General features: G+C 42.3%; 1 protein-coding gene across 6 annotated transcripts in view; it reads right to left on the bottom strand.

Moving 5' to 3' along the window:
- Positions 1–22,234, bottom strand: part of CCDC92 (coiled-coil domain containing 92) — a 35,071-nt gene extending 12,837 nt beyond the window's left edge. For 2 of the 6 annotated variants that reach the window (XM_011948430.1, XM_011948434.1), the window contains exon 1: positions 22,039–22,234. The gene's annotated coding sequence lies outside the window, so the exon portion shown is untranslated. Of the gene's footprint in view, positions 1–6,419; positions 6,614–21,888; positions 21,978–22,038 lie in introns of those variants that run through there. The other 4 variants (XM_011948435.1, XM_011948436.1, XM_011948431.1 and 1 more) reach the window with 4 other exon arrangements.
- Positions 22,235–22,590: the final 356 nt, after the last annotated feature.

The raw sequence follows: 22,590 nt of genomic DNA, 5'->3' as shown, positions 1-22,590 counted from the left end.
CCTGGTTCCTGGGATCCCAGCAGGTGCCCAGTCCCAGGGCCAGGGGGCAGACTCATCCTCTTCCCCTGCAAGCCAGGTGGATAGGAGTCCTCTGGGGGCTGAGTTAGCAATAGGCTATTCCTGGGAAAAACCAGCAGCACTTGGCTGCCAAAAACAGCTCTGGTGTTACCCGTGGGAGGAACCAAGGCCAGACTTATCTTCCCTCTTTTAAAAATATGCCTTTTCCTTTAGTGTCTCTCCTGTGTGCACACCCTCCTTGCACAAATTTTCATGGTCAAGCACATTTCTGATCACGTTGCATCTCTCTGACTTTCTTGGGACCAAGCCCCACTTCTCCAGAGGCCCTCCTCAGTCTGCCCTTCCCAGCCGCACCCACGGGGTCCCCTCGGGGCTGTGTGCTTGTCAACACTGGTGTCCTCTAGCCCCTGGCGTGGCCTGGACCCCTCCAACACAGGGCCTTTGCACACCTTGTTCCCTCTGTCTAGAACTCTCGTGGCAAACCATTTCCTGACCCCTGCCTCATTAACTTCCATTCTTCTGGCACATCTGAACTCACATATCACATACGTGCTGCAGATAATTTCCTACCGCTGCATAATGGCACCGAGTAGAGAGCTAAACCAGAACTACACTGCGTTTGCCAGAAAGCACCGCAGTAGCATGAATCTGAACACCACCTCACCCCACCATTTCTCAACATTCCAGAAGCAATATTCTAATGTATTCCTGAGATATTTCCTGGACAAAAAGAAATGGAGTATCTTCGGTAGCAAAGGGTCAAACCATTTAAAAATGGGAGATTGTTTCTGGGCAATCAACAAACTTATCTTTTAGCTGAACACAAAGCCTGTGGAAATAGTAATAATTTTAGAATCTAAAAAAATAGCACACTACCACTCAGGTGGTAGCTGTGAATTAGTTATAATGAGCTCTTTTAGATTCTAGTCATGAATAAGTTATGACCATTCACATTCGGTTCTCTCCCGCCATGAACACCGGGAGCCCCGCCGCCCTCTCTGTGCACTTCTTGAAAGGCCCTGACCTGGCAGCACTGCCTGGCCTTTAACAGGGCACAGTGTCTCAGCGTTTGTGCACAAGGACCTCTGGGGGTTTTTCTGTGGGAACTTTCTGTACTGCTCTGGTGTCCTATAGCTTAAGCGTTGCCATCAAGAAAATGAAGGCTGGCCAGGGAACAAAGGCAGCAATTGCAGTGATTGAATGTAACAGGAGGATAAAATGATTCCTAGCAGGGAGGTGGTTTTCTAAGTAGATTCATGGAGTCAGAAAACATTGAGGGTAGAATAAATCTTCAACATCAGGCATCCAACACCCCTTTGTTTCAAGATTAAGAAACTAAGGCCCAAAGATCTGCTTAACACAATGGGATGGAAGAGACTGGCGTGGACAAACTCTTGAGACATTAGACCACGCTTGGGGCGGTAACTGACCCCTATCTTGTTACCTCAGTCATCGTGATATCTGACGCATGGGGTGGCTTTAAGTGCTAAAAGCAACCAGGACGGGTCTAGCATAGAGTAGTGCTCAATGTTAGCTATATTATTTTTATGTAAACATTGGTCAATAGTCCTATAAATATACCTCAAGATTGTTTACTTAGCCAACTAGGGTATTTCCTGAATATTATCTAAGTATGGAAATGAGCTAGCAAAGAAATTCCAATTACTTCCAAAGAGGGAAAGATAAAAGCAAATAGAAGCATTTTCTGGGACCTCTATCCTCCATTTTCACTGGAGAAGAGCCATTCGGGGAGGCAACTAGAGAGGCAGGCAGAGCAAGGCGCCCTGAGGGACAAGAAAGCCTGCTTCTCCCTTTGAAACCATCTGCAGTACTTCAGGAGGCTAAAAAAAATGGTCCATGGCTAATTAGGCCATCAACTCTCGATCCCAAATACCTGCTTTTAAGAAAGGCCACTCACCATCTCTGAAAATGGATACTGATGTTACTTGAACTCACCATCACCTGGATAAACTGTTTTGCATGATAGGACCCTATTATTCCTACTTGTACATGTATCTAAGAAATTCAACTAGTGAGTGAGCTGAAATCTCTAAAAGTTAAAGCAGCAATAAAAAGGGACAACATTTCAAGGAAGGGTAAGTACTCAACAATGAGTCCAGGAATATTTTGGTAAAAAGAGTAAACACAATTACAAAGTGGAAGCAAAGAGCAGAAGGCAAAGGTGCAATTATGTTTTAAAAAGATAAAACATCTTGTTGATTAGTCATTCTTAAAGAATTAGGTTTTTTCAATCTGGCAAAAACAGGTGTGGTTGAGAGCTTAGCACAAGAGTCAGAATCTTGGGTTCCAATTCCGACCCTGCCATATCCGAGCTGCAACCTCTCTGAGTCCTCACCTTTCTCTTCTATAACATGAGAAATAATCAAACTTACATGATACGGTGACTGGGAGGGTAAAATGAGAGTTTTTGTATAAAACATTTTGCAATGTGTCTGGCTTACTGTGATAAAGTGGCAACTGAACTAAATTTGGACTCATCCAAATGTGGAAACTTTGGATGGGAATGTTTTGTGGGTTCCCCTACTCCCGGCTAAGCAGCAGACGTCTTTTAATAGGCACGTCTCTAAAAGCTGGAAGAAGAAAGAAAACTCCAGTAGCAACCAGAAAAAAAAAAAAAAAAGATTTTTTTGCGAGATAATCACCACACAAAATAACCTGAATGTCTGTCAATAAGGGGCTAGCATGGCACATCTAAAGTATGCAATTATTAAAAACAGCATAGATCTGTATTTACCAACAAGGTAATACGTCTACGATAGGTTAAGTTTTTAAACAGTATGTTAAAAACTGTACGTGGCCGGGCGCGGTGGCTCAAGCCTGTAATCCCAGCACTTTGGGAGGCCAAGGTGAGATCACGAGGTCAGGAGATAGAGACCATCCTGGCTAACATGGTGAAACCCCGTCTCTACTAAAAATACAAAAAACTAGCCGGGCGAGGTGGCGGGCACCTGTAGTCCCAGCTACTTGGGAGGCTGAGGCAGGAGAATGGCATGAACCCGGGAGGCAGAGCTTGCAGTGAGCTGAGATCCGGCCACTGCACTCCAGCCTGGGCGGCAGAGCGAGACTCCGTCTCAAAAAAAAAAAAAAAAAAACTGTACGTATATTTTCACATTTTTGTATATGTGTAGAAGGATATACACCAAAGTGTTAAAAATCATTTGTCTCGGCCAGACACAGCAGCTCATGCCTGTAATCCCAGCACTTTGGGAGGCCAAGGCGGGGGGATCATAAGGTCAGGAGATGGAAACCATCCTGGCTAACACGGTGAAACTCTGTCTCTACTAAAAATACAAAAAATTAGCTGGGTGTGGTGGCACACACCTGTAGTCCTAGCTACTGAGGAGGCTGAGGCAGAACAATTGCTTGAACTTGAGAGGTGGAGGTTGCAGTGAGCTGGGATCTTACCACTGCACGCCAGCCTGGGCGACACAGCGAGACTCCATCTCAAAAACAAAAACAAAAATCAGCTGGGCGTCGTGGTATCCGCCTGTTATCCCAGCTACTGGGGAGACTGAGGCAGGAGAATCGTTTGAACCCAGGAGGCGGAGGTTGCAGTGAGTTGAGATCACGCCACTGCACTCCAGTCTGGGCAACAAGAGGGTAAACTCCATCTCAAAAAAATAATAAATAGGTGGTTGCAGTAAGGGGTTCTCCCTACGCCACGCGGCCGTCGCTATGGTGAAGCTGAGCAAAAAGGCCAAGCAGAGACTGCAGCAGCTCTTCAAGGGGGGTCAGTTTGCCATCCACTGGGGCTTTATCCCTCTTGTGATTTACCTGGGATTTAAGAGGGGTACAGATCCTGGAATGCCTGAACCAACTGTTTTGAGCCTACTTTGGGGATAAAGGATTATTTGGTCTTCTGGATTTGGAGGCAATCAGTGGACAGCATGGAAGATGTGTGCTCTGGCTCGGATAAGAGATGGGACATCGTTCAGTCACTAGTTGGATGGCACAAGGCTCTTCACAGATGCATCTGTAGCAGAGTGGAACTTGTACTAACTTATGATAGAATGTATCAGAATAAATGTTTTTAACAATGTTAAAATAATAATAAATAAATAAATAAATAAACAAACAAACATTTGTCTCTAGGTAGTGGACTCTGGGTGATTTTTACCTTTTAAAAATTCTATTTTAGTACTATCTATAAAGCTTCTCTAGTGATGAAAATATAGTCAGAAAAAAATTATAAAGTTTTCTCTTAAAAAAGATAATCACTAAATATCCACTAACAAAGTAGTATCATATGTTTTAACAGTATTGTTCCAGGGTAATCTTGGATTGCTAGAATTGTGATTGGTTTACCATCACCAAGAAGAATTAATGGGAAGGTAGTTGTTACAAATGTAACAATTTAGTGTCCCAAAGATATGCAGAAAAATGACAATGATGAGAACTTAGGTGCCTCCCCCCATGCATTATACATTCCTGTCATTCTCTGACATTATCCTTCATATGTATTTTATTTTATTAAGGCTCATCAACAATTCTTTCGACATTGACAGCCATTTCCTTCTGAAGAACGTGCAGCCTAACATTAAAGTTGTAATGGATGTGATTAGAGAGCCTGACAATTAGACATGGAAAGAGGGTACGCGGCCCGTCTGGGAAGGCTGCAGTCACTGGAGGCCTACATGATGGATTTATTAACCGGGTTTCTCTGCACTCCGATTATCTCATACTTTCAGAGTTTCTATTTGGCTTCTATTTAAAAACCATGTCACGGGTCTGTACGCTGATGAGGGCTTGGCTTCTCTGTGTGAAAATGCCTCATGAAGAAAGCAAGTCTGTATTTCCGGTTGCCTACGCATGTCTTTCAGTGGCCTGTGCAGGCCAATATAGGCAAATACACGCGCTCCTACCACCTGTGTCATGTGGTGCCTTCTGGGAGTGTCCTGGGCCTCATGGAAGATTGGGTTCCTAACTGCCAGGAGGCCAGCAGTGGGCGGCAGACCCCACCCCAGGAGGAGGGAGCACCAGCACTCCATCTCCGGACCCTCAGAGCTGGAGGGGCGATGCCCATACAGTGTCAACTCTGCACTTTCTATTCCGAAGACACAGGCTCAGGGAGAAGCTGCTTTGGGGGAGAAGGTGGCTGGTGGGGCCATGGAGGTGCTGCTCACGCCCTTCTCGCCCTCCCTGCATCCTCCTCCTGCCCTTTCTCAGCAGCCCCCAAGGTGACTGCCCTCTAGTGAACACCCAAATAGCCTTGTTTCAAAAGCTGGAGCTAGAATCGTTTTCAACTTAGTAGAAATGTCACTGGTGTACTTCTAACAAGCTTGTCATTTACCAAGATGATCCTGAGTCAACAATTTAAGGACACAAATATCTCATAAGTTACCACACAGTTTTACCTAGTGATACCTTCCTTTAATGGGAGGGGAAGTAAGCAGTCCATATCCAACTGGTCTTTCCATTTCCACCTCAGATTGAGATTACTGCCGATTTTGTCTACTAGTTGATAACTAAAAGATACAGTGATCCCAAATGCCAAATCATCGTTCATCCTAACGAAATACTTCATCTTAGTGCTTGATGATCACAATCTCAACTGTAGTTCCTAGGCCAAGAAGATGTGTTCCCTTGCTTTAAAAATCTCAGTCTCTGGTTTGCCAAACAGATGGACCAATTCACCTGACTTAACTGATAAGGCTTCTTTTATCCATTTGTGGGTCTGCCTAATTACAGTACAAGTTTTAAGGAAAGAAGTGTACTCATTAGCTGAAGCTCTATACACTTTTTTGGGGGGGTTGGAGGGGGAGACAGGGTTTCTCTATGTTGCCCAGGCTTGACTCAAACTCCTGGCCTCAAGTGGTCCTCCTGCTTCAGCCTCCTATGTTGCTGGGATTATAAGTGCCAGACCCGTTACCTGGCTCTATACACTTTAATTTAGCCATATTTTTCCTTTATTACTTACAAAAAGTGAAAGCGTCCATGGTTTCATTAGCTATAATAGGCATCAGAGAAGATGCCTGTCACTTATAGAGGAAAGAGACGTTATCCTCGTAAGGTGGTAGAAAGGGCTCTGCCCAGTCCCAGCCATGTCATCTTGGACAGTGTAAGAATTTAGCTACGCATCAAACAAAAGCAAGCCAACTCCTCCAACTTGCCTGTCTGTGAAAGGGGCCCACACTGATTCCTTCCGATGAGTTGAGACAGGGAGGATGTTAGAGATCTTGGATATTATTAAAACAGTCCAACAATAGTCACTTCAGTGAATAAAGTCACTATGACCAGGCATTTAATTTTAGTACTTACATACCTTCTGGTGATAATAATTAAGATACTTGTTTTTATTGAACATTTATTCCTTTGGAAAAACATAGCTTAAGTATCAATATTTTTAAAAGACAAACTCATATTTTTAAGAAGGCGTTTACCATTTCCCTAGATCATTTCCTATTTTTTTTTTTTTGATGGCTTCAGCATGTCCATTTGAGGGTGTTTGACCTCTGACTTTCCACCTAGTGATCTGAGAGCTCCAGCGTGGATTATTCAATTCTTTACAAGTATCCTTTCCGCAAACTTCCTGTGCTGTGCAGAATACGTGAGGCATGCTTACTGATGGCATTTATGACTGACCCCTATAAAGTTCTTCCCACTCACAATCACTCTTTATTATGTCAAGGAACAAGAGAATTCCCAGAATCATATGTTCCAGCTCTCTGGGAGATCATGCATTAAGTTCCAGGGGAAGGGAAAAGCTTCTCACAAAACAGCTATCCATTAAGAAGGTCTGTTGTTTAAAATGCACCAGCAATTCTAACATCCAGAGACCAGTGAGAGAACGGTACAAGGCAAACAGGTGTCACTTTAGGGCTGTCTTTGCAACCAAATTTTGATCATCATAGATAAATGAGCCATTAGTGCATTAACCCAGTCAAAATAAATGAAAACAAGTAATGGCAAGTAAAATAAGGGGCAGGACAACTGTATTTCATAGATCACATATCAGCTGTGGGAGGAGAGTGAAAGAAATTGGGGAAGGTAGAAAATCACTACATCTGATATTCACTAGGAATTTTCAGAGAATGAGAGGCAATCCAGTATTTTCTTCCTATCCTCGCCTTGTTAAAGGTCATCATTTTTCATTTGCACTTTTTCCATTTGTACAACTGACTTTGTCTTTTCCTCGTATATTTGACCTTGTGCCCCCACAATGGGGTTAATTTTAATCTTTGGTTCATGACACACTCTTTAAGGGCTCACTTTTGTTTAGATACTTTTACAAATAAGCACCCAATGTATCCAACATTTTTGGAACTTAGCAATTTTGGTTTTAGAGTGCCCAGATTTTCCATTTGAAGTCTGAAATTCTTAGGTTGGATGTTTCAGCTTTTTCTGGTTGATCCAGCTCTGGTGAAGCCTACTGGCTAGTCAGGAGCCTGGAGGGTTTGACTTCCCAGTTTTCAGAATGGACAGGATGGTCACCTGAGGTCATACATGGCGGCCACTGTCCTTGCTGGTTGTGGGGGAGTGTGAGGCAGCTTCCATCTTCGCAAGCAGCTGCTACGTGCACGCCCTGTGATGCCTTTCAGTTGGCTCTGCCTGGCTTCTCGAGGGTGTGATCACTGCACTGTAAAGGGTGGTAACAGCAATCATGTTTGAGGATAACTCTGTCCTAACACATTCCCTGGGTCTAAAGCATCTGGGCAAGAAAATACTTAGGGGTCCACTTTCATTTAGATACTTTTACAAATAAGCACCCAATGTATACTCAAAGACATTTTTTAATAAGAAGCTGAAAATCATTAATCAAAATAGTAATTATGACTATTATTTACCAAATGTCTATGTATCAGGCTTATAGATGATCACTTAATTCTTTTTTTTTTTTTTTTTTTTTGAGATGGGGGAGTCTCGCTTTGTCGCCCAGGCTGGAGTGCAATGGTGTGATCTTGGCTCACTGCAACCTCCACCTCCCAGGTTAAAGTGATTCTTGTGCCTCAGCCCCCCAAGTAGCTGGGATTACAGGCATGTGCCACCACACCTGGCTAATTTTTGTATTTTTAGTATAGACGGGGTTTTGCCATGTTGGCCAGGCTGGTCTCAAATTCCTGACCTCAAGTGATCTGCCCACCTCGGCCTCCCAAAGTGTTGGGATTACAGATGTGAACCACCACTCTTGGCTGATTACTTAATTCTTAAAACAATCATGCAAGATACATGACTATACTCATTTTTTATTTTATTTTATTTTGAGACAGAGTTTCACTCTTGTTGCCCAGGCTGGAGTGCAATGGCGCGATCTCAGCTCACCACAACCTCTGTCTCTTGGGTTTAAGCGCTTCTCCTGCTTCAGCCTCCCGAGTAGCTGGGATTACAGGCACACACCACCATGCCCAGCTTTGTATTTTTAGCAGAGACGGGGTTTCTCCATGTTGGTCAGGCTGGTTTCGAACTCCCGACCTCAGGTGATCTGCCTGCCTTGGCCTCCCAAAGTGCTGGGATTACAGGCATGAGCCACAGCGCCCAGCCGATTAAACCCATTTTTTAAGAATGGAGGCTCAGACGAGTGAAGACACTTAACTAAACTTGCAAATCCTAAGTGCATGAGCCAAATGCAGATTCTCTCCAAAGGCTGCCACCTCCTCTGCCTCTTGCCTTCCTAAAGTGCTCTCCAATTCCAACCTCAGGCTGTTTGGAACCACAGGCTCTCATGGCAGCTCTGGGAAAGGACAAGCTGCCTCCTCACGTCAGTGGTCTGTTCTGCTGTTTCCTGTGCATTCTGGAACGTTCAACCCAAGTGTGGCCGCTTGAGTGCAGTGGTAATGCTGCTGACCTCCCTGGCGTCACTGCCTGTGACAGGTCCCGCTGAGGCTTTCCAGGCCTTGTCTCATTACCTCCTCACACCGCTCTAGGATAGAGGAACTGAGGCATAGAGAGCTTACTCTGCCTTATTGAGATCATACATAAACTTGGCATTTTTTTGGTGCTTTGTGGTTTCCTCTGTCCTTTTCAAGGAGAGGGAAATTGTGCCTATGACAGGCCTACATTTTTCCTGATCCTTCGGTCAGAACTCATGTTAGCTGAATTTAAAAGCATTCAATGACAAGATTTTCTGAAGAGGCACTGTTCTCTCCCTCAGATGCACCCTGGTTGAAAGTGGATCACACAGATGAGCTATACGTGATCTGTGCGCTATAGCGGAATAGCAGGGTAGGGATTAACCAGGCTCTGGATCCAGACGGCCAGGGTTTGCATTCTAGTTCCACCCTTCGTTAACGATGCAACCTTGGGCAAGTCACGCATAACTCCCATGCCTTATTTTGTCATCTGCAAAATGGAAAAACAGTACCTACACCTCATTAGGATGTGGGGAAGACTGAGTTTATCTAAAGAGATGCTGTCCAATGGAACTTACTGTGATGATGTAAATATTCTATTCTCTGCTGTCCAACAAAGTAGCCACACCGTCTGGCTGCCAGACTCTTTTTTTTTTTAGATGGAGTCTCACTTTGTTGACCAGGCTGGAGCACAGTGGTGCAATCGCAGCCTCTACCTCTTGGGTTCAAACGATTCTCCTGCCTCAGTCTCCTGAGTAGCTGGGACTACACGTGCGCACTACCATGCCCTGCTCAGTTTTGTATTTTTAGTAGAGACGGGGATTCACCATGTTGGCCAGGCTGGTTTCAAACTCCTGACCTCAACTGATCCGCCTGCCTCAGCCTCTCAAAGTGCTGGAATTACAGGTGTGAGCCACTGCGCCCGGCCTTAGGTGCCAGGCTTATAGATGATCACTTAATTCTTGAAACAATCACACAAAGTAGGTATGGTTATGCCGTTTTTAAAGAACTGAGGCTCAGAGAAGTGACCACACTCTTCTGTAGCTATTGTGGCCACATGTAGCTATCAAACACTTGAAATGTGTGGCTAATGTGTCTGAGAAATTTTTCGTTTTACTTTTTGTTTGAATTAAAATGAACTGTCCCTATGAGGCTAGTGTCTACCAAGTTGGGCAGCACAATCTAAAGCATTTAGAACCATGGCTAGAGCTATGTGTTTACTATCATTGCTTCAATATGGAGAGTCATCCAAACAGGGTTCATTTGCTCCCAGATAAAATGTTATGTAACTGCTGTGGCCAGTGCTCACTTTGTACTGCCGGAATAATTTAACAATTTTCTTCAACTGCCATCATCATTATGCCATTATCATTATGCCATTTTACGTCTTCAGAGCTTTTACCACTCTCTAAAATTAGGTCCCTTATTTATCTTTCTTACCTTACTAGCTTTGTAAACTCCAGGAGAACAAGGACTTTTCTGTCTTGTTCCCTGCTATTTCCCTGCCACCTACAATAATGGTGCCTCTGGAAACCTGGGCTGGCCCTTTAAGAAAGGCTTCTTTCTAGGAGTTGCACATTAATGGTGATCTCACTCAGCATCCTCCCTGACCCCATCATTAGGTGCTATGCTGTATCTCGTATTAGTGAGCAGGAGAGAGCTTAGAACAATTTCTCTGATTGCCATAGTGGGAAAGCTCACAAATAAAGAGAGTAAAAAATTATCAAGCCACCTATAAATTAAAATTTCATTTCTGTGGAAAGGAAAATGTGGGCTTGTTCAGGACTTTCTACAGTTTGTGGCATACAGTATCTTCTCTGGTGCAGCTTACTGACACCTGGAAATTTCTCTTACGAGCCAAGTATGTGAACTGTCAATGCTGAGCCTGTGACACGGCACTGAAGCTGAGATGTGGCTGCGGTGCATGTAAGCTCATGATTCAGATCATGCTTTACGAGCTCCTCAGTGGCACTCAGCAGCTCAGAAACTCAGGAAACACCTGTCATGAGCTTGGATGATACTTTTCTTGGTCTGTGACACAGTGAGAAAAATGAGGACAATGCAGTGAGTTTTCCATAAAGCTAACGTTATTAGACTCAAAGGACAATTCTTCATTTTCATTTTAGAACTGCCAAATTTAAAAGCGCACTGTCCCATGAATTCCAAAGCCTAGGAGCTACTCTAATCACTAGGAGGTTATGGGGGTCGCCAGGAGCTTAACATCATCGATTTTGTTTTTTAATTTGCTTTTTGAAGTTTACAACGCCTTTACAATAGGCTAGGCAATTGATTCTCCTTTTAGATATGCATCTGGAGGTGAAAGATCAAGCCAGCATATGTTTCTAAAGTGCTCACTGTGTACTCAGTCCTATGCTTACAATTTACTTGGGGATATGAGACTCAGCCACTCAAGTACAAAGAAAACAATATATAATTAAATCCTCACGAGGCATATACCAAGTACCAGAGCCAGGGAGGGCTGTCCATTAAGGGTGAAGGGCTGCCCATCATAGCACTGGCAACTCTCTCTTACCTACCTGTCTCTCCTGCCCCAGGCTGCATACACCCCTGGAAGACAGGGGCCGGCCTCAATTATTTATTGTAGCATTCCTGGTACCTATCTGTTGCCAGACACATGGAGGTACCTAATAATGAGTGAATAAGGACTGGAGTGACAAAGGTTTTACTCTGAAGAGGTTGGAATTAAACTGAGCCTCAAAGGATGAGCAGAGCTGGGTCAGGAGGAAGCATTTCTGGTGAAGTAAATATGAATGAAGCTTTAGAAGGAACATGAGACCATTAAACTATCTGATATGGAAAGCACATTCTGGGGAATGGTGGAAAATAAGGTTAGATAGAAAAGCTAGTGTCAGATTTAAGTTGTATATTAAAAGCTGCTCAGAAAAGTCGAGACGGAAAAGATAAGAAATGGGGAAAAGCTGAGTTTTTACTCAATAGAGGCAAAATCCCCACTTAAGGGAGTTTAGTCTGGCAGGGATGATGCAGGATAAAGCAGACAGAAACTGCAGTAGCAACACAGCCTTTAGCTCCAGGGAAGAAGAATGAACACGGAATCACCTTTTACCAAGGGCTCAGCGCCAGGCACCATGCTACGTACTTGATCAACACTCTAAGGAGCAGATATTCTTACTCTCACTTTACATGTTAGCAAACAAGCTTGGAGGGTTAAATAACTTCCTTAAAGTCACACCTAGTAAGAGGTAGAGCTGGGGTCATCCCAAACCAGTCTGACTCCAAAGCCTCCAAATCAGTCTGACTCCAAAGCCTATGCTCTTAACTAGACAATATACTGTCCCTAAACGAAGAGAAAATGCTGCAACCCTCTTAAATGTAAAAGTGCATATGCTGCACAGCCTGAGCACCATTTGGCCAATATTCCATTTGTTAAACATTCTCTTTTGCCCTTTTCTTTCCCCATATTTTAAGCTGTAAGCTTCTCAGGTCTACTCTTTTGTGCCAGATGCTAATATAATTCCAGTGCTTATTCTTGATGCTGCGGCTTGTGAAAAAAAAATTCAGAGGAAGAGAAAATGCTTCTTCTCTCCTAAAGCTGCAGAAAAACAGACACCATTCTGGGTTAAAAAGCTAGTTCTCTTAAAGAGTTACAAGCTTACTCTGCTATTCTGTGTGGAAATGTGTAAAAATGTACAATTCTGTTTTGTTTGTACTACCTAACAAGTATTTTAAGACACCTGGGCTTTAGAGATTGTTGCTGAATCCTTTAAAGTATAGCTCTGAACTTCTAAATGTTTGCTTTTTAAATTGGTTGTCTTATTTACTAATTTGTTAATAATACAATTTCATGTGGTATCTCTTTTTTGAAGACATAAACACTTTTAAGGTGTTCTGGTTAGCTGGATAAGGGGCTTGGGGTTTCTCTCGATACAGAAGACTACAACAAATGCAGATACTGACAAATTCTTTATTCAAATGTAGTTTGAGTTTTGCTTGCTTAAGTCAACAACTGATGCCGCGATTCAGAAGGCCGAACAGGACGGGGAGTAGAGAGAGGAAAGTGGTGACTCTGTGCTGAGACGTAACATAATCTGGCAGTGGCAAGAGTAATCTTCACGTGGGTCCTGGAGAGGAGATGGCCTGCTTCTGCAATCTGACTCTAGCCTGCTAAGAACACCATCTACATAGGTTTTCTTTTTCCGCCTCAGAGAATCTACAGTCGTTGTTTTATGGCTTATGCAAGATACATCTTTTTTTTTTTTTTAATCCAAAGAACAGATGGAATTAGAGTGTAAGTTTTCTGATATGAGGCAAACTCTAAGCAGTTGGAATTAATGGAGGAACACAGGGTTCTCATCCTCCTGATGAGTCTTGAGTTTGATCAAGTTGGAGCAGTGGTTCTCAGCTGGGACAATTGTGCCCCCAGGGGGCATTTGGCGATGTCTGGAGATGCTTTGGGTTGTCATGAGTGTGTGGGTGGGTGCTACCGGCATCCAGTGGGTAGGGGCCAGGGATGCTGCTAAATGGACCATAATGCACAGGACAGCCCCACAGCAAGGATAATCTGACCCCAAAGGTCAAAAAAGTTTTGGTTGAGAAACCCCCAGGGTTAGGGTCAACCTAATTTGAGGTAGGCCTTTTCTCCCCTTTGGACTTGAGTCTTATCCTGGTCTCTCTGGGTTTCTGGGATGGCTAGTAAACGCAGCGTATGGCACTCTTGGGAGGGCAAGCTCTCCCCACATGCAGCATCCTTCCTGTACCAGAGAACTGCTAACCCTGGAGGAAAAGGCAACCAGCAGGTGAGGGAGCAATAGGAGCCTACTTGAGTGAGTTTCTTCCTTGTATCTTACACGCTTGGCGAAGCAGGAGTGCAGAAAGGGACTACTTTACCTGTTTAGATAAAACGGCTGGAACACTGGATCAGCATTTCCTTGCTTTCTTTTGCTTGGAAGAAAAAGGATTGCAAATAAACTCCAAATTGCCCAAGAATGTAATAATTTTCTTCCCATTTCTTAATAATGTGAGATTTTGCTTTTCTTGTATGAACGTTAACGTGACCTGAGAACTGAAGAGGGTGAGTGCAACATAATTCTGAAATGCAATAGGGACTTCAGTGTTATGGTTATAAAGCTGCATATTTCTACAGAAATTAAGTGGAAACACTGAAGCTGACCTAGGTGTACAGTTTCCACAGGAGTACTCTATCTAAGACAAGCAGGAAATCTCTAGGAAACTTTGATGTTTAAAGGCTTTAATATTTCTTCAATGCAAAGAGTTTTGTTTTTAAGGACTTCACTAAACATGTAAACCTTAGGAGAATTTTAAAGACTCCCAATAAATTTATGAAATCATGTCAAAACTCCTAATATTTTATATATACTAGCACTTTAAGAAAGCTTTCCAGAGCTTTCTTTCATTTCTGGGAGAAATGAAAGTACAGGCTCCGTGGTCACCAAGAAACCCTGTGTACAAGAGCCATAATTTGAACTTTGTAATTTGCACAAATATACTGGAGAAGTTGAAGTAATTAGTGTTACGCTGGTAAATCTTAAAATGGTTTTCTACTTTGAAAAGGTCTCTTTCAAAATAAAAACAATTGCTCAGGTTATAGAAGCAGTTTAAAAACAAAGTTTAAACATAACAGGTACCAACTGAAAAGTTATTTATCTTTTTTCATAAAGTGTCTGTATTAACAACAAGGCTATTCCAATATAACACAGAAGACTACATAAAAGAAATTATTCAAGATCTTAGTACTTTTAAAGAAAATCCTTTCATATCTATTTTTGTGAATTTGGGGGTATAAGAGAAGGTTATGTCTTCTATATGGGGGTGATAGAAAGTATTATAGTTCATTCTTTCTATAAAGGAAGCATCTTTAAGCAGCTTTGAGCCAGACACTGTGGAGGACACTTGGAACACATCAACAAACAAAAGAGATAAAAACTCTCCCTCTGTGGAGCTAATATTTGGGAGCAGGGGTGGGGCACAGACAACCCTGTACATATGAATTCATACAAAAAGCAGAATTTTTTCACAAAGGCTAAATTAAATGGAACTTCCTAAATTCTTGACACTTGCCTTACAGAATAGCTCAATGACTACCTAACACCATGATTTCAGAGTAGGTGAATCTAAACATGAGAATACAAATTAAAGGGAGCTGTAACTTAAGAAACTATTATCTTTATAAAATGCTTTTTAAAAATCCCAGACAGTATTACATGTTATGACAACCAAGAGTCACTCTACTTCTATTAGCTGAATGTTTTAAGATGCCACATTTCTGACAATTTTAAATAACAACTGCATTATTTTTTAATGTAAATTTTGTTTTCTAAAGTTCCTAATTCCCTTTGGACCAACAGAATAGTGAGGCAATTAGTTAATAATATTTACCTAAAAACGAATAAAGAAATTAAAATTCAAATGGAAAAAACATCCCTTGTCACCTGATAATCCCCATGGATGAGCTGCTGGGTCTTTTTTTGAATACTTGTTATTAAAGCTCAAATTATGATGGTAACATCAATCAATGTATTAGGACACCTGATATGTTTGGTAACATTTAAAAACTACAATTTTAAATTGCTAAATATATTGCCAGTTAAATATACTGTTTGGAATGACAAGTGTGCATGTACGTGTGCATCGAGATACAGTGAGGTGAATCCATAAACACTTGTGTATAATTGAAGAGACAAGACTACCCACTCACAGAAAAGTAAATTGGTCTTTGGGATGCAATCTCTTCTCAATAAAGAGGAATCTTGATTCATCTTGACCTCTGTATAGTCTGTCCGGAAGTCAAAGCTTATTGCTCTCACTGGAGTATGAAGTCCTGCTTTTCTTTCTTTTTCATGACTCTGTTGACTACGGACAATTGTGAAAACAGTGAGGGCTGCATGCTCTTGGAGGAGCTCACATTTCTCACGGTCCTCATGTAACCCATGTTGGGCTGTTTTGGAAATATACTTCCTTTGGTGAATAACACGGTCAAGGTTATCTATGGTCAGTCAACTTTCTCAGAGTGAACAGTCCCTTATGGTGGCTCTCTCCCACACTGTCCCTGTCCCAGATCAGGCCTCACATCATAGAAGGGACTCTGAAGACTGTCAGGGTTTCAGAGAGCCCCTTGGTAGCTCCAAAGTGCCTTCATCTTGTTCCTGTGTCCCATGGCCTGGTACACACCAACAAGAAGGGATGCCAGGGAAAAGTGTATGTGGGTAGCATGTTCCAAATTTACCAGTGTAGCTCATCACCACTGTGTGAGTTGTCTGACCTGTCCATTCATGTTGTGGGAAGTAGCCATAAAGACAAAGAGAGCAACTTATCTACGGATGGGGGTGTGGGGCGGGAGGTGGGCATTTATAAACACATTCAGATTGGTTTTATTCAAATGAGAAAAACAGGTTTTCGTGTGACTGCTTTAGTAATTTCACTGGGTGTAGAAGATGCATGCAAAGGCTAACACAATGACTGTCAAAAAGACTTCTGAAATATTTTATTTATAGATTTGGTACATTAAGTGTGTCTATTTGGAATAGGAGTCCATAATTTCCAGATTAGATTGTAAATAAAGCTGTAAAGCCCTATACATTCATCAATGCCTTCACTGTCTTGTCCACAATCAGAAGAGGTGGTAAAATGTCCACATGGAACTGTGAAAAATAACCTGGCCAGGAACTTTCAGAAACTGGACTGAAGTGGCTGGACTCCCTACCTAGAAATGTAAACATGAGAGTTGTGACAAACAAAAATCTGGGATCTTCACTTAAAAAACTGAGTAGGCTTCGGAGGCTTCTGGTTACATCCCCAGTGGTAGGACATTCCATAGGAGAGGAAGCTATGTTCTTTTGAGAAATAGCTAAGTCTTGCACACCAATGGAAAGCACTGATGAGGGTGTCTGTCAGTACATCTCATTCCCAGGTTCACTCTGCGGTTCAGCAGTCCAAACATCACTTCAACCTTCCTTCAAGGAACTCCACAGTTCTGCTGGCTACTAATGTGCCGAGGATTCCCAGTTTCTTCAGTAGGAACATGCTGGCCCCAACGACTTGACACCTTCTAATTAAACTCAGTTTTCTCTAAACACAGGAATGGCTAATTTGCTGCTTTCCACTTAAATTTCAGACACAAGATGGTCACTGCACAGGCAGGTCCCGCTGGCATCCTGAAACTACTAGGAAAGGCACTCTGCTCTAACCACAGCCTGCTAATGAGTAACATTCAGTGCAGTGTTCTAGAATTAGCCAATGGTCATCCAAAGCTCTGAGTTCCACCCTGCAACAAGGGATGAGACACAAGAACACCTCCAAATAGACAGCTCTCAACCTGTCTCCAAGGTCTCACTTCTGGCTCTGTTTCTACTTGGATATTTATTTTCTCTCTCCCCTAAAAACCTGCCTTTGCCCTCAAACAATATGGTTTGGCTTTGTTCATCTCTGAACTGGGTCCTGATACCACAGCCTTATTGTACAAATAAACTTGTCAAAAACTGACTTGATCCCTTTATTGATGGAAAACAATTCCTCACTTGAAATCTATCACATTGCAGAGGCTGAGGAGGATTACATATCCTTCCTCCCCCGAGAGCAGTTAGGGCATGTCAATGAACAAGTACCTTAATGCCAGAAAGCTGCTGCTCTATTCCACTAGAACTTTCTGGTCTTGTCACAGGGACTCAATCAAAAGATAAAGATGATTCGGTATCAGATACTGACCTTCCCTGAAAATGACAGGCCAAACCTAGTAACTTCTGCTATATTCTTATCTATGGGAACACAAAACTGAGCAAAAAACCCCAACTTTTCTCCATCTTTCTTATCAATGTGCAAGACTTGGCTATTTTAAAAAAGCATATCTGCCCTCCCACGCTACTAGCCACCAAGGCAGAAACACTAGCAGTGCCTTTCATCCGGGTTGATGTGTGTGACAGCTGAAGAGAAAGGAGTTACAAAAAGCCTTCTTCAGTGTTTAGGGTATGGCATGAGCCTAACCTCTTATGTTCATTTATCATTAGAAAAATATGGCGATCCTTAGATAATTATGCTATGTATGATAGAGATGGAACTTTCTCTTGGGAACCCAGTGTTTTTACATGTCCTCTATATTATATCAAAGATGGCCTTTTCAGAGTATGATGCCACAGATTTCTAGGTAAAATGTGCAACTTTAAGACAGACAGTATTATAGTAATATTGGGAACGACAATTTACATGTAGCATTAATGCTTAAACAATGTTACCTAAGAAAATGGGCTTTAACGACTTCTCATAAACTCTCTTACTTGCATAGTAAATGAGAAGGGCACAGGATGCATTTAGAAATAGATTGGGGAAGAAATCTGAAGAGCAAAGGATAATGGATTTTACGCAGATCTAAATTTAGTATCTGAAGTGTTGCCAAAGAGGCAACAAAAAGAAAATTTGCAGAAGCAGAGTATTATGTGCTTTATACTCCTTTATTAAAAGTTTTCTTCTGTCGTTTTTTTCCCTTATTATAAGCAGCTTTCTCAGGCTTGCTCTATTTGGTGCTAACTAATGGAAGTTCACTGCTCAGTCCCGAGAATTCAGCTAGAATACAGAATTTCAGAAACAAGGAGAAAATTTACTCCTTCACAGAAGAGTAGACACTTCTTGCTTCGTAGTAAAGTTCTTTCTGATAAAGCAGTAAGCTGGGAATAATCGTGAAAGTATTGATCTCAGTCTGCTCTCCATTGTGGAAATTTGCATGTAAACTGTTTTCTGATAAACAAAGAAGTCTTTTAGGATGTTTGTGTGATCCCCTCAAAAGTCATGGCTAAAAGCTTTAAAATGCAACCTTTAACCTTGAAAATGCTGCTTTCTAACTGGTTGCCTTATTTGCTAATTTGTTGTCCTGGTAATAATATTTAAGTAGTATCTGTGATTTTTTTTCCTGGAAAAATAAGCATTTTTAAGGTTTCATTTTATTTCTTGGTTGGCCAGAAAAACTTGATAATCGTCTCTTTTCCCTTCATGCATACAGCACAAATAAATGGTATATTCCTTATTCAAAGTTTGAGGAGTCTTAGTCACTTATCATACCCAAAGTCAGCTAACAGGTAAGAGACACAAAAGCATGAGACAAACTCATCTGCTAGAGAACAAGAGAAACTACTTTAAAAGACGTTTAAAAAGTTAAAAGCATGAAACAAACTCATCTGCTAGAGAACAAGAGAGAGTAACTACTTTAAAAGATATTTAAAAAGTTAAGTCCAAGCAGACATTAATTCAGAATTGTTTTTTCCTCTTCTTCCTAAACTGGAGAGGTTGGACCTTGGTTTAACTCAATTGGCCTCATTACCGACTTGCTGCACTTCAATCCTTGTGTATCGGGCACTCGTGTTCACAGGCAACTCTACTCTGCTTCTTAGCCACAGACTGGAGTTCCAACCTCATTGACCCACTTAATACATGTATTAGATTGACACTCAGTAGCTGAATCTTTGTTATAATAGATAAATTATTATTCCCATTTTGGATAAAACCATCATTCTCAAGATTGGTTTCATACAAACAGGGCACATGTTTTTCTTCTTCAAACACAAAGCTCCAATTCCCCTAAGCTTTTCAGCTTGCTGTAATTCTACTTCTTGGCTTTGTTTTACCTTCAGCTGCCAGCATATTTTAAAAACCATGCAGACATACTGAAAAAACATCCAATGCAACTTAATGTAGGTGGATATGACTGGACTTTTTGCTGTGAAACTTGAGTCATGTTTGAGTAATGAAATAAACAAACTAAAACGTGGAGCAAGCACAAGAATCATCTCTTATTCAGTCTTTTTTTCTTCTTCTTCTTTTTTTCTTTTTTGAGACGGAGTCTTGCTCTGTTGCCAGGCTGGAGTGCAGTGGCATGACCTCAGCTCACTGCAACCTCTGCCTCCTGGGTTCAAGTGATTCTCCTGCCTCAGCCTCCCGAGTAGCTGGGAATACTGCGCGCCACCATGACCAGCTAATTTTTGTATTTTTAGTAGAGATGGGGTTTCACCATGTTGGTCAGGATGGTCTCAATCGAGACCTCATGATCTGCCCGCCTTGTCCTAGCAAAGTGCCGGGATTACAGGAGTGAGCCACTGCACCCAGGCTTATTCAGTATCTTTTAAAAAATGTTTTCAGCCAAGTAAAAGAATGATTCACCTTCACAACTTGCTGGCTCTCCAAAGAATGACTGGCACCATCCCATTTTTTAAAAAGAGCTTTAAAAAAACACTTTTGTGCTTGCCTTCCTAGAAAATGGTAATTTTCCTCTTGATTCAATGTTTATTGTAGAAAATAAAAGTCAAAGAAAGAAATACAAATCATGTATAATTAAAAAGAGTCTTTCAAAACACACTGAATTTGAGAGTGCTTTATTCCCTGTAATGTGCCATATAAACGCAAAGCAGGACTAAGAATCATCTTTGATAGCAGGTGGGTCTTTAATCTACTAAAAATCTTCCCAGGGTTCGTGTAGGTGTCTGGAGATGTTGCTACGTCCACAACTGTAGAAGCCAGCATAAGAAAACAAAAAACAAAAGCCACAGTGCTAAAAGTGAAGTACAGAAATCCTCGAATATAGTTGCCATCAGAATACCTAGGAGTTCCTCTCAGAAAGACCCTCCTATACCTGTGATACCTCCTAACAGACATTCACTCCAAGTGGGGAACCAGCTGATGCCAAAAGCCCCTACGGAAGGAGCAGCCCCTTCTTTCCACCGCTAGTTCTCACCATAAACAACTTTCGCCTTTACATGAAAGTGAAATCTGTTTTTCTGTACTAATTACTCAAAATACATGAAATCCCTTGCTGCATGACAGACCTCCAGATATCTGAAGACAATCAGGACACAGCCACTTCCCTGCCCAAATTCTTCTGCAGGTTGAAACATCAAGGCTGAAGATATGGAAACTGGTGTCATTAAGTTAGCACCTACCTAGCCGGGATGAAACTTCAATCTGAGTCAAACGTTTACTGCAACATTGGTGTGTGAAGATACAAAGTCACCTAGTCACTGCCCTTGAAGGATATGGAATTCAGTAAATTCAGTAGATACAATTAATCTTAGTTACCAAATGTGTGCCCACTATGTATTAGAAACTATTTATGGCTGACCTTGTTCCAGATAGAAGGAAAAAAGTCCCATGACTTTTCTTGCCAGAAATACGAGAAAATGCTTTTTTAACATAAGTATTTTTTAAAAGCATCAACACTTTATTAACGTTAGTATCGCTGCAAAGGCACCCTACCAATCACGTAATTATATTGAGCTCAATGTATCCAAAGATAATTGGGTAAGTTGAGATCAATTTATCCAAATTTAGCAATTTATCCAACATGACAGATGAAAGAGTTATATACCCAAGATGAATGGTTCGATTTTTAAAGAGTTAATAAAAATATCTAATTTCCAAAACAATCTATTTGTCAGACTGATGCATTTAAAATGTGTTACAGTAAAAATCTCACACAAATAATTGACCTGTACCTTAGCTCTTAAATGTGCCTAAACTAAATTTACTGAGTAATTACAATATGCAGAGGAGTAACAAAACTATTTCAAGATTTTTCAGTGGTAAGTATAGGTACGCATACCCGTATATATAATTACGAGTTTTAAAGTCTTCTTCCAAGCATATTTCACGTAAGATGAACAGTTACCCAAAAGAATTACATACATTTCAAAACATCTTTGGAGGTAAAAGGCACTTCAAACGTTAGCATCTTTTTCCTTACAATGCAACGGCGAGAAAATGCATAGGAATTCTTGATGTGCAAAAAAAAAAAAAAAAAAATTTATCAATAGCAATGCTCTTTAATTTCAAACGTAAAAGTTTTAAAATGGCAATCCGAGTTTTAATACTCTTACAGGTTTCTGGAAATGCGTAATATGTTAAAGTATTACAGCCTGGTAGCTTGTATTTTGTTACAAAACCAACTACTGCAACCTAAACTACAGAGTACGGTTATATGTTCTCTCTGGCTGCCTAATTTTCATTAGTGGACTAGATCATACTGCTGAATATCAAAGCTTGAAATGAAACAATACAGGTCAGCATGAAAACCTAAGTTAGAGAAACTCACTCGCGGTAGCAGACGGCAGCCCAGGAGCCAAACCTGGAGCTCAGCTGCGTTTGTGCATTCTGCTCCGTTTCACGAATCACAGGCAAATCGTCAGAGTAAACTAAAGCCGCAACAAAGCTTCAGGAAGGGGCTGGCAGGTAGTGTACTTACGGAAAGGCTACCAAGACAGGAGGCGATACAACTTGTCAGGGAGGGTCTCTAAGGTCCCCCGGGTGGTAACTTGCATTTAAAAGGGAGATGTGGATTCAAGTCGCCTCCTCCCCACACCATCCCAGACAAAGCCGGGGTAGGCCCCGGGGCGCTCCTGGTGCACCTGCAATGCGGATCCCTCGCCCTGCGATCCCACCCCGGGGCTGGCAGGAGAGCCCGGGGACCGGCCTCTCCTCCCCCTTGCCACTGGCGTGGGCGCGCGCCGCGGCCGGTCCGCACCCTGGACTGGAGCCCGGGCCGGGGCGCCCCCTCCTCAGAAAAGGCCGGCGGACCCTGCGGGGACGGGCGCGGCCCGCACCTCAGGGACCCTCTTCCCCCCCATTTCGCCGTCCCCCGAGTTGCCTACGCCCAGGGCCACCCCTGCCCCTCGCGGAACTAGCGCGGCTCCCAAGCCCCGGGAGTGGGGCGGGAGGACCCCGTCCCCGTCCCCCATCTCCCCGCGGGGAAGGTTTTGAAAGTCTTCGCCACGAACTCCTGTCCCTGCCCGGCCCC

This window comes from Colobus angolensis, unplaced genomic scaffold (assembly GCF_000951035.1).
Source record: "Colobus angolensis palliatus isolate OR3802 unplaced genomic scaffold, Cang.pa_1.0 Scaffold28, whole genome shotgun sequence".
Lineage (NCBI taxonomy): Eukaryota > Metazoa > Chordata > Mammalia > Primates > Cercopithecidae > Colobus > Colobus angolensis.
This window is presented reverse-complemented; position numbering and strand designations above follow the sequence as displayed.